Genomic DNA, 13,809 nt, shown 5'->3' with positions numbered 1-13,809 from the left:
TCCAGCACCTCTGCCACCAGCCTTCATTCCATTACGGATCCTCTGTGTCTCTGCCACCAGGGCCTTTTTTCTCTTGAATTTTTTTTTACAAAAAAAAGTTTTTACTGGTGGAAAAAAAATTAAGGAACTTAGAAAGATTGTCCTGGCAAAACCTTTTTTTCCCTACCATGTCATAAACACAGGAGTGAAAATACTTTCACTCAGACTTAAAAAAATTCAAATCTTACTTGCCAATCAGGGCTTCCGTACAGTGCAAAAAGAAACGTGCATCTACTCATGAACAAGAAATTGTGCTCTGACAAGTCCTCACTCAGGCAGTTATTTTTTTATCATTGCTAATAAAGGTTCATAGGAGGAAAATATTTCTCTGGAAACCACTGCCGGTTACAGTGTAATAATATATAGAGAACTGTGTAACTATGTACTGTTGCTTCTATTAAGAGGATGTCATCATTTGTCTGTTTAATTTACTGCAGGGTTGAATATTCAAGTTTTTTTTTTTACTTGACTGGTCGAGAACATGCATCAGAAATTAGTCAATTTTTATTTGCCATTACACAGATTGTTTTATTTATTAGTGGTAATCAAGTAACAACAAAGATGTAGCTGGAAGGGTTAAACACCAATACCCATCCATTCACTCTTGTTTTACCTCGGATTCTTACACTTTCCTGCTGTCTCTGTCAGCGGGCTTCTTTTTCTTTTGCACTGTAGAGTTTCCACAGTGATTCCAGTTGTTTCACCGTTACCTGGGGATAGCAACCCCAGGTCCTTCTTTTGGTTGCGCAATGGCAGATGCCCGTCCTTCGTGCTGTAGTTCGTCTTTTGTTTTTTGCAGAAAAAAATCCGGCCTGGTGGCAGACCAAATAGCCTAATTTATACGCTGATGGTGTCATTTTGATGGTGTCATTTTTCTATAGCCATCACACTGTGACATCAGTATTTAATGAGGAGTTAAAGCACAAAAGTTGTCTGCTGCCAGTTAAAGGTTTGATTAAGGTACAAAAACAACTTTGTTATGTTTAGGGACAGATCATGGCTTGGGTTAGAATAAGTAGGCTAACAAAGAAGGGATGAATTGCAGTCATGCTTGAGGAACAACGGTTGCTGAACCAGCCTCCTCCCTCTTACTACTGAGTGACTTTGTCATTGTATCACATCACCTTACCTAAAATTCGTAACAAGTGTGCTGATCCAACAGGGGCCCACATCTTAAGAATTATAACTTGTACTGTGTGTTGGAGCTTATTTTACCATATGATCAGATATCAGAAATGTCAGTATAGCTGTTAGCTGTGAGTATCTGCCTATCATACCCTCTCCTACACACCAGGCCCTGTGATGGCATACTGTGCGTGTGTTTGTCCTGGCTGTTTACTGTGTTGTGGCTGTCAGTGTGTATACTGCTGCTGTGTACTCTTGGTCTTTGTCCAATTCATGTGACTCATCTCATCCTCAGATCAAACACAACAACACACTGACTGTCCTCTTCACCGTCTTCATGTCTGTTCGTCTTGCCATCTGAGCAGGGTCTGAGAACTGGATATATATTTTATCTACTCCAGCCCCCTACACCCCCACCCTCCTTCTCATAGGTCCAGCCAGTTGCCAAGGCAACTCCACCTCCCTCCTTTCCTTTCCTGCATTCGAATCCCTCCATCTTCTCACCCTTATTGCCCTCTCCTGTCTCTGTCTGTCTTTCTCTTTCACTGTCTGTCTTTCATCTAGTTCTGTCAGACTGGTTTTCCATCCAGCAGTCTCCCTCATCATCATCCTCCCTCCTTCCTGTGCTTGCCTCCTCACTCATTCTCTCTCCTTCTCCTCTACCTGCTCATGCTTTCTTTATTTATTTTCAACTGTTTTTCTCCTCTCGTCATGCTCTCAATAGGATTGTGACTTGCATCTATGTTTATCAAATCAGGAGACCATATGGTATCTTGCAACCATCTCGTGTGTGTGTGTGTGTGTTCATCTTGAAGTCGAGTTGTACTGATAGCAGTAGGAGCGCTGCTCAAGGGATAATTGTTTGTACTGACGAATGCTGCATGTGTTAGAAGCCAAACATGCGTGCAAATCAAACACACACACACACACACACACTGAATCCGTCATTATCGCTACCTTCTCGGCAACTGATGTCCATATGTTGTACTAACATTGCTTAATGCTATGGCTCTCATATTGGAGTCAAGTGACAAATGAACATCTTTTAGGCTCTTAGTCATTGTTTCTTAGCTTTTTAGCTTTTTGCTGTGTTGTATCATTATACAATTCAATATTGATTTGTAATGACAAATCAATGAATCTTGCGTTGATTGGTTAGACCTCTGCTGATGTGGCAGGCTAAGCTGCTAGGAGTTACAGAATCTTTTACAGGAATTATGTGTGCTTCTTTCTATGACAAGTCAAAATGTCTGCTGTGAAGACGGTCTATTTGTAGCACCCTGTCAGGTGCAACAACCGTACATTCCCACAGAATAATCATCCAGAATATGTTAATGCCTGTGTGGCTGTACCATGGGTGCTCAGGATCAGTGCTTAAAGTAATAGTTTACTCTAGAACGAAATTCAGTCATCATCGACTCACCCTCATGCTGATTAGAAATCTGGTGTAGTCACTTATTCCTCAAAGTGCAGCTGGAGACCCGCGGGGGTACCCTCCTGCAGCAAAAATCCATATAACGGGCGTCAATGGTGCCCAAGACGAAAAGGTCCATAAAACTACACAAAAACTTTGTAATATTCCTCCATACTGCTCGTCTGCTGCAATCCAAGTGTCCTGAAGTGGCGACATTCAGAGTTCACTCGAACAACGTCATTTAGTACATTTTTCTAGCCTAAACAGTCACTATACTATATTTGCCCGGAGGCACGCTCCTGCGTGCACGCGAGTCTCCCTCACAGCCGCTTGCACTACGGAAGCCGCGCCAGACACAAGTGGCTGTGAGGGAGACTTGCATGCACACGGGAGCGTGCCTCCAGGCAAATATAGTATAGTGACTGTTTAGGCTAGAAAATGTACTATCTCCAGCTGCACTTTGAGGAATAAGAAACTACACCGGATTTCTCATCAGCATGAGGGTGAGTCAATAATGACTGAATTTTGTTCTAGAGTGAACTATTCCTTTAATGCATCCTAGAGGCGTCATCAACAACACTGCTATGACCATGCCCTTACATTAGAATTTTAATTTTGAAGTTCTGGTCATCATTTCTATTTATCATAATATCAAAATTTCCACACGTAACATCCAAAGCAACATCTCTAAAAAGTCACCAAACGAGCAGTCAAATGATCACACAGGATAATGATAAGAAGATAAGAATAATAAGGATGTAAACAAGCCAACAGTTTATCCTAATTATCTTAGTGGGTGCACCTTAAATGTTGCTATTAGCCCCTAATTGCACATGACAACTGTGTATAACCACAGTGAGAAGGAAACGTAAAGATGGAGGCATGGCTGCCCACTGGCACGAACCCTGTGTGGTCGTTTGGGGCCACAATCATTAGGAGGGGCAACACAATCACTGTGACTTTCTGTGTTGCTCAATCCTTACACTTTGTGTGTTGGTAAGTTGACTCACTCAATTCAAGAATTCATAGTTCCATGGTAACACAGAGCCATTTTTGGTAATATAATTATGATAATAATAACAATATTATTATTAATAATAATAATAATAACGCTTGCAGCAGCTTTAATGTGGTGCTTTTAAATGAATTGAACAGAATATAGCCTCAGTTAAATTTAACCCTGACAACCTGGCTAAGAATAATAAATTCATGGTCTGGGGCTCTTTGCTGCTTGTCACTCCCCCTCTCTCTCTCATCCTGCTTCCTGTCGTATCTTGAGCTTTTCTATCAATAAAACCATATAAAGCCCAAAAAAATACTATAAAAAAAACATACATTTGATCATTTGCCAATTTAGATGTAATATCATTTGTTGTGTGGTTTATAAATAGACCTGGAAGTTACATATAACCTAGACCTATTTGGTTTTTTCAAGTTTTTACAGCTGGAGAAAAATTTAAGGAATTTAGAAAGATTGTCCTGACAAAACTTTTTTTATCGCCGGTCATAATCACAGGAGTGAAAATACTTTCACATTGTAGCAGGAACTTGAACTTAAATGTTTTGAAGGAATGCAATGGAATATTTGGCAAAACTATTTAGTAATATATACAATACATAGCAGACAAGGTGGCTAATAAATAACAGTACCATCACATTTAATAGCAAGTAGGGGTGGAGCCGAACCCGAATACGGTATTCGGAAAGGCACAAATAACGTGTTTTTTACAAATACTTATTTCGAACAAATACTTTAAAAAATATTTGTATTCGGGAACAGGAAAAACATCATATCAAAAAGCTACATTTCCTCATGAGACTGCAGTACATGCCCGGATAAGAGAGTGAGTCGGGGGTGGGGGCGTCATAACACCGCTGTTCCGACCCCCCCGCCCCCGCAGCTGTCCATGGTGCTGCTGAACCAGGTGACGTTGTTTACACTCTGCGTTGTGGCTTGTCTGTGAAACGCGCGCTGCTCAGGGACTGGGCAGATCTGTCCCACTTGCTTTGTCCCTCACTCCGTTGGGAGATCTTCCACAGAGTAAAAGAAATACACATTGTTTCTCTCCCCCGCTCCGCTCGAGCGCGGCTGAACGCAGCTTGAGCCCACTTCACGGGCGCGAGGCTGCTGCAGCCGGCGACCCTGCTGACAGCAGACCGGGGGAGAAAAAAAAATTCTTTGCTCGGTGCTTTGGTTGGGTTTTAGGCAATGAAGAAAGGAGTTGGTTAAGTTTAGTAAAAAGACCAGGTAGAGGCCAGAAGCATAATGACCGTTAGCTATAGGCTACTATGTCATATTATTTACAGATCAAGTTTAGTTCTTGGAATTCTGTGCATTAGAAAGAACAGTTCTTTTAAGTATTATTTGTTTTTATTCTGTCTGTTCAACGTCCTCCAACAAGGACGGGTGGTGGTGGGGTTCATAATGTTCACAATGATATTTTATTAGTTGTTGGTTTAACCATGGATGAGGTAATGGCTGTTATGTTATTTTCTTTTCAATGACATTCCTTGTTACATGTTCATTGCTGGATTTATGGAAAAACATCAACCAATATTGCATATCCAGAATTATTATAATGGATAATTAAAGAATACTTACACTATAACGAAAATTGAAGTGTAACTCCAAATAAAAATTATTTTTACGCCTATTTTGAATTTTACTCAAATACAAATACAAATACAAATACTTTTCCCCCCTCAACAAATACAAATACAGGTACAAATATAGGCTGCTCTGCACACACCTAATAGCAAGCATGTGTATCTTTTGCTGGCCAGACTAGTGAGATATTTAATAAAAAGAGAACACTATAAAGTCACAAAGGATCTTCAGTGGCTGTAATAAGATGTCATATAGGCTATTATTGACGGCTAACAATAAAAAAAGTGCCTATTTATTTCTGCATAATGGTGTTTGTGTTTGAGATTGTTGATTGTTGTCTACTGTGTTGTTTTGAATTAACAGAATCAGTTAAGTCATCTGCTCCACCTCCTCACAGTCTGTCCAACCAAATGTTAATTAACACCTCTAAAACGCCAAGGCCACCTGGGAAATGCAGTTCTTTTCAAAGCTGAGAAAGGAGAGGAGAAAATCAATAACACAGCTGCTGTGTGTTTCATAGATAGTAGGGGTATCAGTCCGTTATTAAAGAATAACTACCGTTTTTTACAACCTGGACCTTATTTCTAGCATAAAATACAATGATTTACTCACCCAGATAACTTTGGTGTCATTTGGCGTCATTAGGACGAAATTAGATCCAGTGGAGCGCCACGTATATCCATATAATGCGAGTGATCCGGGCACCGAAGCGCAGCCTATGAGCATTATCTGCCACGAAACTAGTTCATTTCACCAATATTTTGTTACGATATGATAGTGCTATTCCCCTCTGAGTCCGGGCTTGTCTGTTGTCAACATCCGGGGTCTGTAGGTTGACCTACTACCTCTGACCTGGAAGATGTCGTCTCTGAGCTGCGCGCGCACCCGCGATGGCCAGCTTGTTTACCTGTAGCTGCTACTGCTAGTTTGACCCTGGATGTTGATAACAGACGAGCCCGGACTCAGAGGGGAATAGCTCTAGCGTATCATGACAAAATACTGGTGAAATGAACTAGTTTCGTGGCAGATAATGTGTTATATAGAGGCTGTGTGTCGGCGCCCCGTCACTCGCATTATATGGATATAGCGGCGCTACACTGGATGTAATTTCATCGGAACGACTCCAAATGACACCATAGATATCTGGGTGAGTAAATGATAATATTTTATGCTAGAAATAAGGTCCAGATTGTAAAAAACGGTAGTTCCCCTTTAAGTCTTCATGTTGTTATGGAGAAACTCATTTGCGTTCTTGGAGGGCTTTTCTGGAATGAAGCAGTGCTGATCATTTTCTAAACCCTGGGAAATCTTTCAGCTGTATTGCTCTGTGTAGACTGCCTCCTACAACATTTGTCAACAAGCTCCATCTGTGGAAAATATCTGGCAATGTAATCTTCTCCTTTGCAGCTGTCAACATCCAAAAGCAGAGGTTGTAGAAATCCTATCCTGTTCACACACAGATGACTGAGCTGCACCAAATACAGTGTTGAAACAATAAATATCAAATATGTGACAGATCAAAGCCTTTATTCATGCTTTCATTATGTCAAATGAAGACTCAAAGCCTAAAATGCTCCAGGCTCCATGACTTTGCCGTGATTATAACACTCCACAATACATAAGTGTCGGATAGATAAAACAGCACAGTGATGAAGAGGTTTTCTGTGATGAAGCTTAAATTTTCATGTTGAGTAAGGGTGGCATATAAAAGGCCACAGGCGCCTGAAGGGCTCAGCATGGTCTCTGTGCCAATACACATGTCATGTTTGCTATGTGTACACACTGTGAGCAGTCACTGATGTGGACATACTGTAGTCACAATCTTATCAATTCAAGAGTGGCCATCACACTCCATCACTGTAATTTGTGCTGTGTACAGTAAGTACAGTTCAAGTTCACCCAAGGTCTCCCCTAGTGCTTCATACTGCGCCATCATCAGGTCACAGTTTTATGTCATTCAATACTTGGGTTTATTACTAAATATCTGGAAAACTAATGTCATCCCCATTAGCTTGAGCTTGCTTTGTATTTACTGCTAATTAGCAAATGTTAGCATGCCAAGTGTATCATTTTGAGCTCTCAGTGCAAATCTACAAAGCCCAGCCACAGACACACACACACACACACACACACACACAAACGTGAGCATGTATACACATACATACACACTTACACACCCATGTAGGAGAAAGAGTTAGCATCAGAGCAGTGTAACCTTCCCAGCATCTCTGACTCAGATTTAAACGAGGCTCAGTGAATTATAAAGAGTGACCCTGGTTCACCAGCCAGGCAGGACTAAAGGAAAACCACAGGGAACACAAACTCTTCACACTATATTAAACCTGTTGTGGCTGCTTCTACAGCACACAGCAGTAACTGGATGTCATGTAGTCAGTGTGCCCATAAACACAGAGGCAACACAGTTCAAACTTGTGTAATGTTACTTGGAATTATATAAAGGTGGCACACGTTCAGCAGCTTGTGGCCCTGACCCAAACCTATATAATCAACCGTGTTCTGAGCCAACAGAGTGTAGGACTACGCGAGGAGAGGTGGACTCTGTGTTTATAACATGGATGCTTGGTGCCCACATACAGTCAAAGTTGATGGACAGTGTTTCCCAGATGTCAAACTTTTGATATGAAGATGCCAACCACATTATCATCACCATCTTGTTGCTGCTGCTCACATTCACCCTGAGGCAGAATCAAAAGATGTACTACATGTTATGTTTATTTGTATATTCATAACCGTATATATGTTCTGTGATTTGTCTAGCATGAAGGAGTTTACAAACTTTCATTTCGTTATGCAACCCTGTGTGTCTGCATGTCTTCCACAGGGCTAGGTGGATGCATAGACGAATTACCGCATCGGCAAAGTGGGCGTGTGACCAGGGCCCCAGAGCCAATAGGGGACCTTGGCCTTCAGAGTTTAAAAAATATTGGAATGAATGTGGTTTTGAAAATGTATTATAATAATAAAATCATTTGAATGTTTTAGAAATTATAAGATTAAAAAAAATGTGTGATGACACAATGACGTACGCTGGGGTCAAACGTACAGTGCGTTTTCAAAATGGAGAAGTGGGCGCTCAGTGGATCAGCTAAACGAAAACAAAGGAAAGAAAAAGAAGCCAAAGATGCCACTTTGGTGCAGCAGGTTACATGCTGCTATTCCGACATGCCACTATTTAGACAGTGACCTGTAATTGTCGGAATAGTGGCATTAAAGTTATTTTTCAAGCGTCCCACTATTTCGACATTGTTTTTTGTCATTGACGGAGACATGTCGGAATAGCGGCATGTCTAAATAGAGACATGTCGGAATAGCGGGATGTCGGAATAGCGGGCGGACCCCGGTACAGCAAATTCCATCCATCTCAACATTTTTCACCAGAAAAGTGAGGCAAGATGATGGTACTCATAGCAGCGGTGCCAGTACTACAACTCACTGGGACGACCTGCAGGATGCTAGCACTGCTAGCGCAAGTTCACCGGAGACGTTTGGTAGTGGTGGAGTGGCACTGCCGCCTACGGACACCGTAGCGGACAATGCTGGCAGTCCTACACTGGGCAGCCGCCGGGCGGCAGAGCCAGGGCAGCCTGAGCTAAGTCCTCTCACATCGCCAGTGGAGGATGAGATGTTGGCGGCCGGGAACGAACCTGAGAGTGCCGTACAGACTCCTGGTGTGCGAGGGAGAACGTTCATTTTCTCAAATGGCCAGGATATAAAATGAACTTCGGACAAAAATTACACAGAGATGCCTTTACAGTTTGTCAGGAAAAAGCCGGTGGTTTAGGTGAGTGGTTTCACTTTGGTTTTGTGTGGTCGTAGCTGTGGCTCTTTACTGATGTTCATTCATGTTGCCTTTATTACTTTCACGATTTGTTTTAGGTGGTTATATTTTAATTAAGGTGTGTTTTACTCCATAATACTGCAAGGGCTGGCTATTTGAGCTTGCTGTCTCTCCCATAATATGTATAATGTCCTGTACATGGCAGGTGCCAAACAAAACAGACCTAAAATGACAGTAATTTTGTGTGGTTGTGTGTTGCCCGGTGTTGTTGTGTGCGTAATGGGCGTAATGGGAAGAGCGCCTTTGCGCGCGCACTGTTTGCATGTGTAGGCAGGGGCCTGTGGCGAGTTTGTGTCCAGGGCCCGTGGTCATGATAATCCGTCTATGGGTGGATGTATCACTTAAAGCTTTGGTCGAAAAATGCATCCCCCCCACACACACACCCCTCCCCTCCGGGCTCGTATCGCTCTCCCCTCGGAGCCTCCCACGACACACCCCCTCCCGCAACAAGCACCAAGAGCAACAAGCCGGCCGGCAGAAACCAAATATAGCGCCAGCTTTGAATGCGGAGTAACGATGTTGGATTCACAGGTAAAGTTATTACAATGCACGCTGAAACTAATGTAAATCTTGTAAGTCATTACAATGTCCACACCTAAGCTCGTAACGTCATTAGCATGTTACAGCTACGTTACTTTACAGCTACGTAATAAGTTACTATTTATCAACAGCTAAGTTAGCCACTTCTAAAAGTTATTGAGGGCCAAGAGACTAACAGATGCTGCCGTCAGCTTTAATCACAACGATCGCTTCCACATTGTGGCTGAAAACTAAACCTGCATGAGCCTCGGACCAGCTGTGTGTGTTCCAGCTGTTGTCTGAGTAGCACCAGACCGCGACACAAACGTGCCCCGTAAACCGTAATCTCTTGTTTATGACAGATAAGACACACAAATACACACATCGTAACGCGTATATGATAATCCATTATATTGATTTAGCAAAGGCTTCACTGAAAACAAATGGACAAGACCGGGAGGAGGGTTAGCAAAACAGTTGAGTAGTGACCGGACGAGAGGTTGTTATGGAGAAATAAATCCGGACAGGATGAATGAAACCCCAACGCGAAGCGGAGGGTTTCATTCATCTTACTTGCATTGCTGCTTCATTTAGCTGCCACGAGCAAACATGATAGCAATGTTAGCTTACAAGGCTAACATAGAGGTTTACGTCTCTAAATTGTTTCGACACCGCCTAATAACACGGACAAAAACGGCAGCTTTCACAGTCATAAGCCAGCATCGGCATGAAAGTTATCTTTGTTACAGCATCCACAATAAAGACGACGAAAGATTACCTGTTCAACAAAAACTCAGCTGTATCAGAATAGCTTTAGCTTGTATTACTTGCTGCTTCATTTAGCTGCCACGAGCAAATAAATAGGCTGATTTGGTGTAAACATGATAGCAATGTTAGCTTGTTGTTAGCTTACAATGCTAACAGAGGCTAGCGTCTCCGTCGAACAAATAAACAAATAAATAAATAAAGTGTTGACAATAATGCAGAGACAGAAATTGTCTCGACACCGTCTAATAACACAGAAACAAACTAACGGCAGCTTTCACAATCATAAGCAGCATCGGCATGAAAGTTACCTGTCACAACATCCACAATAAAGACGAAAGATTACCTGCTCAACAGAAACTCAGTATGTATCATCATGCTGTATCAGCATCGCTTTTCAGGTCCAGATCACGGAGCTTTCGCCAACGTTCAGATGATGACCTGATGTTTACTCGGGTTTGACACCTCTTTGTTTCACATCTTCGCTTTGTGTCTGTCTTTTCAGTGACAGACTTGCGCTTTCTTTCAGCCTTTGCCGGTGGGGCAAGCAGAGGCCGCATGCTACTGTCGCTCTGCTTTCCCTCCATACCTGAACTGCTCAGGGCAAAACAAACCTCTTGCCTGCTTGTAGTTTCAAATGCGGGAGTGGGTTGGGACAAGACAGGACCAGGAGCAGGGGAGTGAGCGAGGGGATTGGATGGGAAAATTGACCGATAGCAGCCATTCGGACCGGATGGCTGCTGTAGTGACTCCAAACGAAAAGCGAAGTCACTGAGAGGCTAAGTGAGGGAGCATTGCACTGCTGACTCGCTACACAAACAACAAAGCCATTTCCATATTTCCGACTGTGTCCGTATTTATTTCCAGCGCCGAACAAACAGACAAAGCAAGGCAAAGTAAGGCGAGGCAAGGCAAGATGTTTGAAACTCAGTCTGCAGTTAGATTAAGCGGTCAACAAAAAATACGCTCTCCCTCCTCACCCCCTCTCCATGCAGCCGCTGCGGTGAACAGGTGACTATATGCCCATTCATTCAATCAGTCAATCACTGCTCCTTAACCACACCCCCCGTGACATGCGTGAAAAGTGTCAAACTGACAGCTGAGACCAACACAAACATAAACATCAACATCTCACCATATAGCACCTACAACCAAGCCCCTAATTATTATCTCTGTAATAATTATAAAACATAACAAATAAACAAGAAACATGAAATCACGAAAATCCACAATTGTCCCTTTTTATAGTCCATCAGTATGGTTCATCAATGCGCTCTTCTACCTGGAATGCAAGTCAAGTCTAGTCGAGTCCAAAAGCTCACAGCGTCATGGAGTAATCTTGACCATGTCACACACAGTCAGTAAAGTCGGTCTAATTGTCCCAGCAAAATCGTCCTCTCAGAACTGAGGGATCAGGCTTCCGCTTCCTGCAGAAGACAGACTTTGGTTATGGGCCTTTCCAAGGAGCTGGTCTTGGTCTTGATCAGCAACCGTCGCACGAATCCTCTTCTGTCTGGAAAGGTTTGGCTGACTCTACCCATGACCCATGAGTTCCGCGGTGCTGTCTCATCCACAATAAGCACGATGTCCCCTACCACAAAGTTGCGCTTGATACCAGTCCACTTCTGACGTTTCTGCAACTGTGGTAAATATTCCTTGGTCCATCACTTCCAGAACAAATTGGACATATACTGGACTTGCTTCCAGCGTCAATGAGCGTAGATGTCATTTCTTTGAAATTCCCCTGGTGGTAGGGAAGGGGAGGTTTTCAACAGCAAGAGATGATTGGGCGTTAAAGCTTCCAGATCATTAGGGTCGGTCGAGGCCTTGGTGATTGGACAACCATTAATGATGGCTTCTACCTCACAAAGGACAGTGTGCAGTCCCTCCTCATCCAGATTTTGCACTTTAAGGATGGCATTCAAGACCTTCCGTACAGATCTGATCAACCTTTCCCAGGCGCCACCATGGTGTGATCCAGCTTGAGGGTTGAAAACCCACTTTATTTCCTTCTGAAGAAGAACACTGTTTATCTGAGCTTGATTCCAACCTCTGATGCTCACGTTCTCCTCCAATAAAGTTTGTTCCATTGTCAGACCGTATTTCCCGGACTTGGCCACACCTTGCCGTGAATCGTCGTAGTGCATTGATAAAGGAATCTGTATCCAGAGAAGGAGCCACTTCGATATGGATAGCTCGTATTGCCAAGCAGGTGAATATAACTCCATATCTTTTTACCACGCTCCTCCGGCTCTTGACCTCAAATGGTCCAATGTAGTCCACACCGACTCTGGTGAATGGAGCTTCGTCTGGACAGACCCTGTCAACTGGGAGATCTGCCATCAGCTGGCACCCTGGAGCAGCTTGCTGCCTGCGGCAGACAACACACTTCGACAAAATCCTCCTTATGGCTGTGCCAACCCCTGGAATCCAGTACCTTTGACGCAATTTGGACAACATGTAGTTGCGTCCTCCATGACCAACTTGTTGATGTATGTGCCTCAGGAGAATGTCTGAGATGTGAAGCTCTTTAGCCAGAATAGCAGGGTGTTTAGCATCTTCAGGTAGAGCCGCCCTACTTAATCGTCCACCAACCCTCAGGATACCATCCTCCAGCACAGGAGAGAGCTTGAAGATGCAACTGTTCCTTTTCACATTTCTGCCACTCTGTAGACTGGAGAGTTCATCAGAAAACCTCTTCCTCTGGCTAAATCTGATGATTTCCTTTTCAGCATCCAGCAATTCATCAACTGTGAGCAAACCTCTCAATGAAGATCTTTGTTGTTCCCGTGAGTCAGACTGGGTGGAGGCTGTTTCAGACCATTTCCTCTTCTGGCTGAGACACCGCAGCAAGTTCTTCAGCCTGATAACCCAAGCCACAGCCCTTCTCAAACGGGTCCAAGAGGAAAAATGATGTATCAGCCGAGTGGGTGGGTCCACATCCTCTGAGGTCTGCAACGCATCCACTGCAACACTGACCTTGACTTCTGGATCGTTTGGCAGAAGATCGCCCAAACAATCTGGACTCACAGGCCAGTCCTGTTCAGGATGCAGAAGATACGCAGGTCCTGACAACCAGGTCTCACTCCTCAGAAACACGTCCACCTTCAGCCCTCTGGAGGCCACATCTGCAGGATTGCTTAGGGTGTTTACATACCTCCACTGAGATGGCTGCGATACTTTGAGTATTTCTGAGACCCTATTGGCAACAAAGGTACGGAACCTTGAAGTCTCGTTCTTAATGTACTTTAGTACAGAAGTGCTGTCTGTCCAAAACATTGACTCTTTTAATGACATGTGCAACTCCCTTTTCCAGAATGTGTCCAAGCGACTTGCCATGGTAGCAGCTGTAAGCTCCATGCGAGGTATTGATACCGATTTCAAAGGAGACACCCTGGATTTTCCCATGATAAAGCTGCTGTGCACCTGTGAATGTGCATTCTGCAGAAGCAGGTAGGTCACTGCACCATAACCATTTTC

The 13,809-nt window shown here is 43.4% G+C and overlaps 1 protein-coding gene across 3 annotated transcripts in view; it reads left to right on the top strand.

Moving 5' to 3' along the window:
- lhfpl4a (LHFPL tetraspan subfamily member 4a) overlaps positions 1 to 13,809 on the top strand; it is a 77,275-nt gene that overhangs the window by 24,876 nt on the left and 38,590 nt on the right. The window lies entirely within an intron of this gene.

This window comes from Pagrus pagrus (genome assembly GCF_965226575.1).
Source record: "Pagrus pagrus genome assembly, chromosome: 3".
NCBI lineage: Eukaryota > Metazoa > Chordata > Actinopteri > Spariformes > Sparidae > Pagrus > Pagrus pagrus.
Note: the sequence above shows the minus strand (reverse complement) of the source record. Positions and strands in the feature narration are given on the sequence as shown.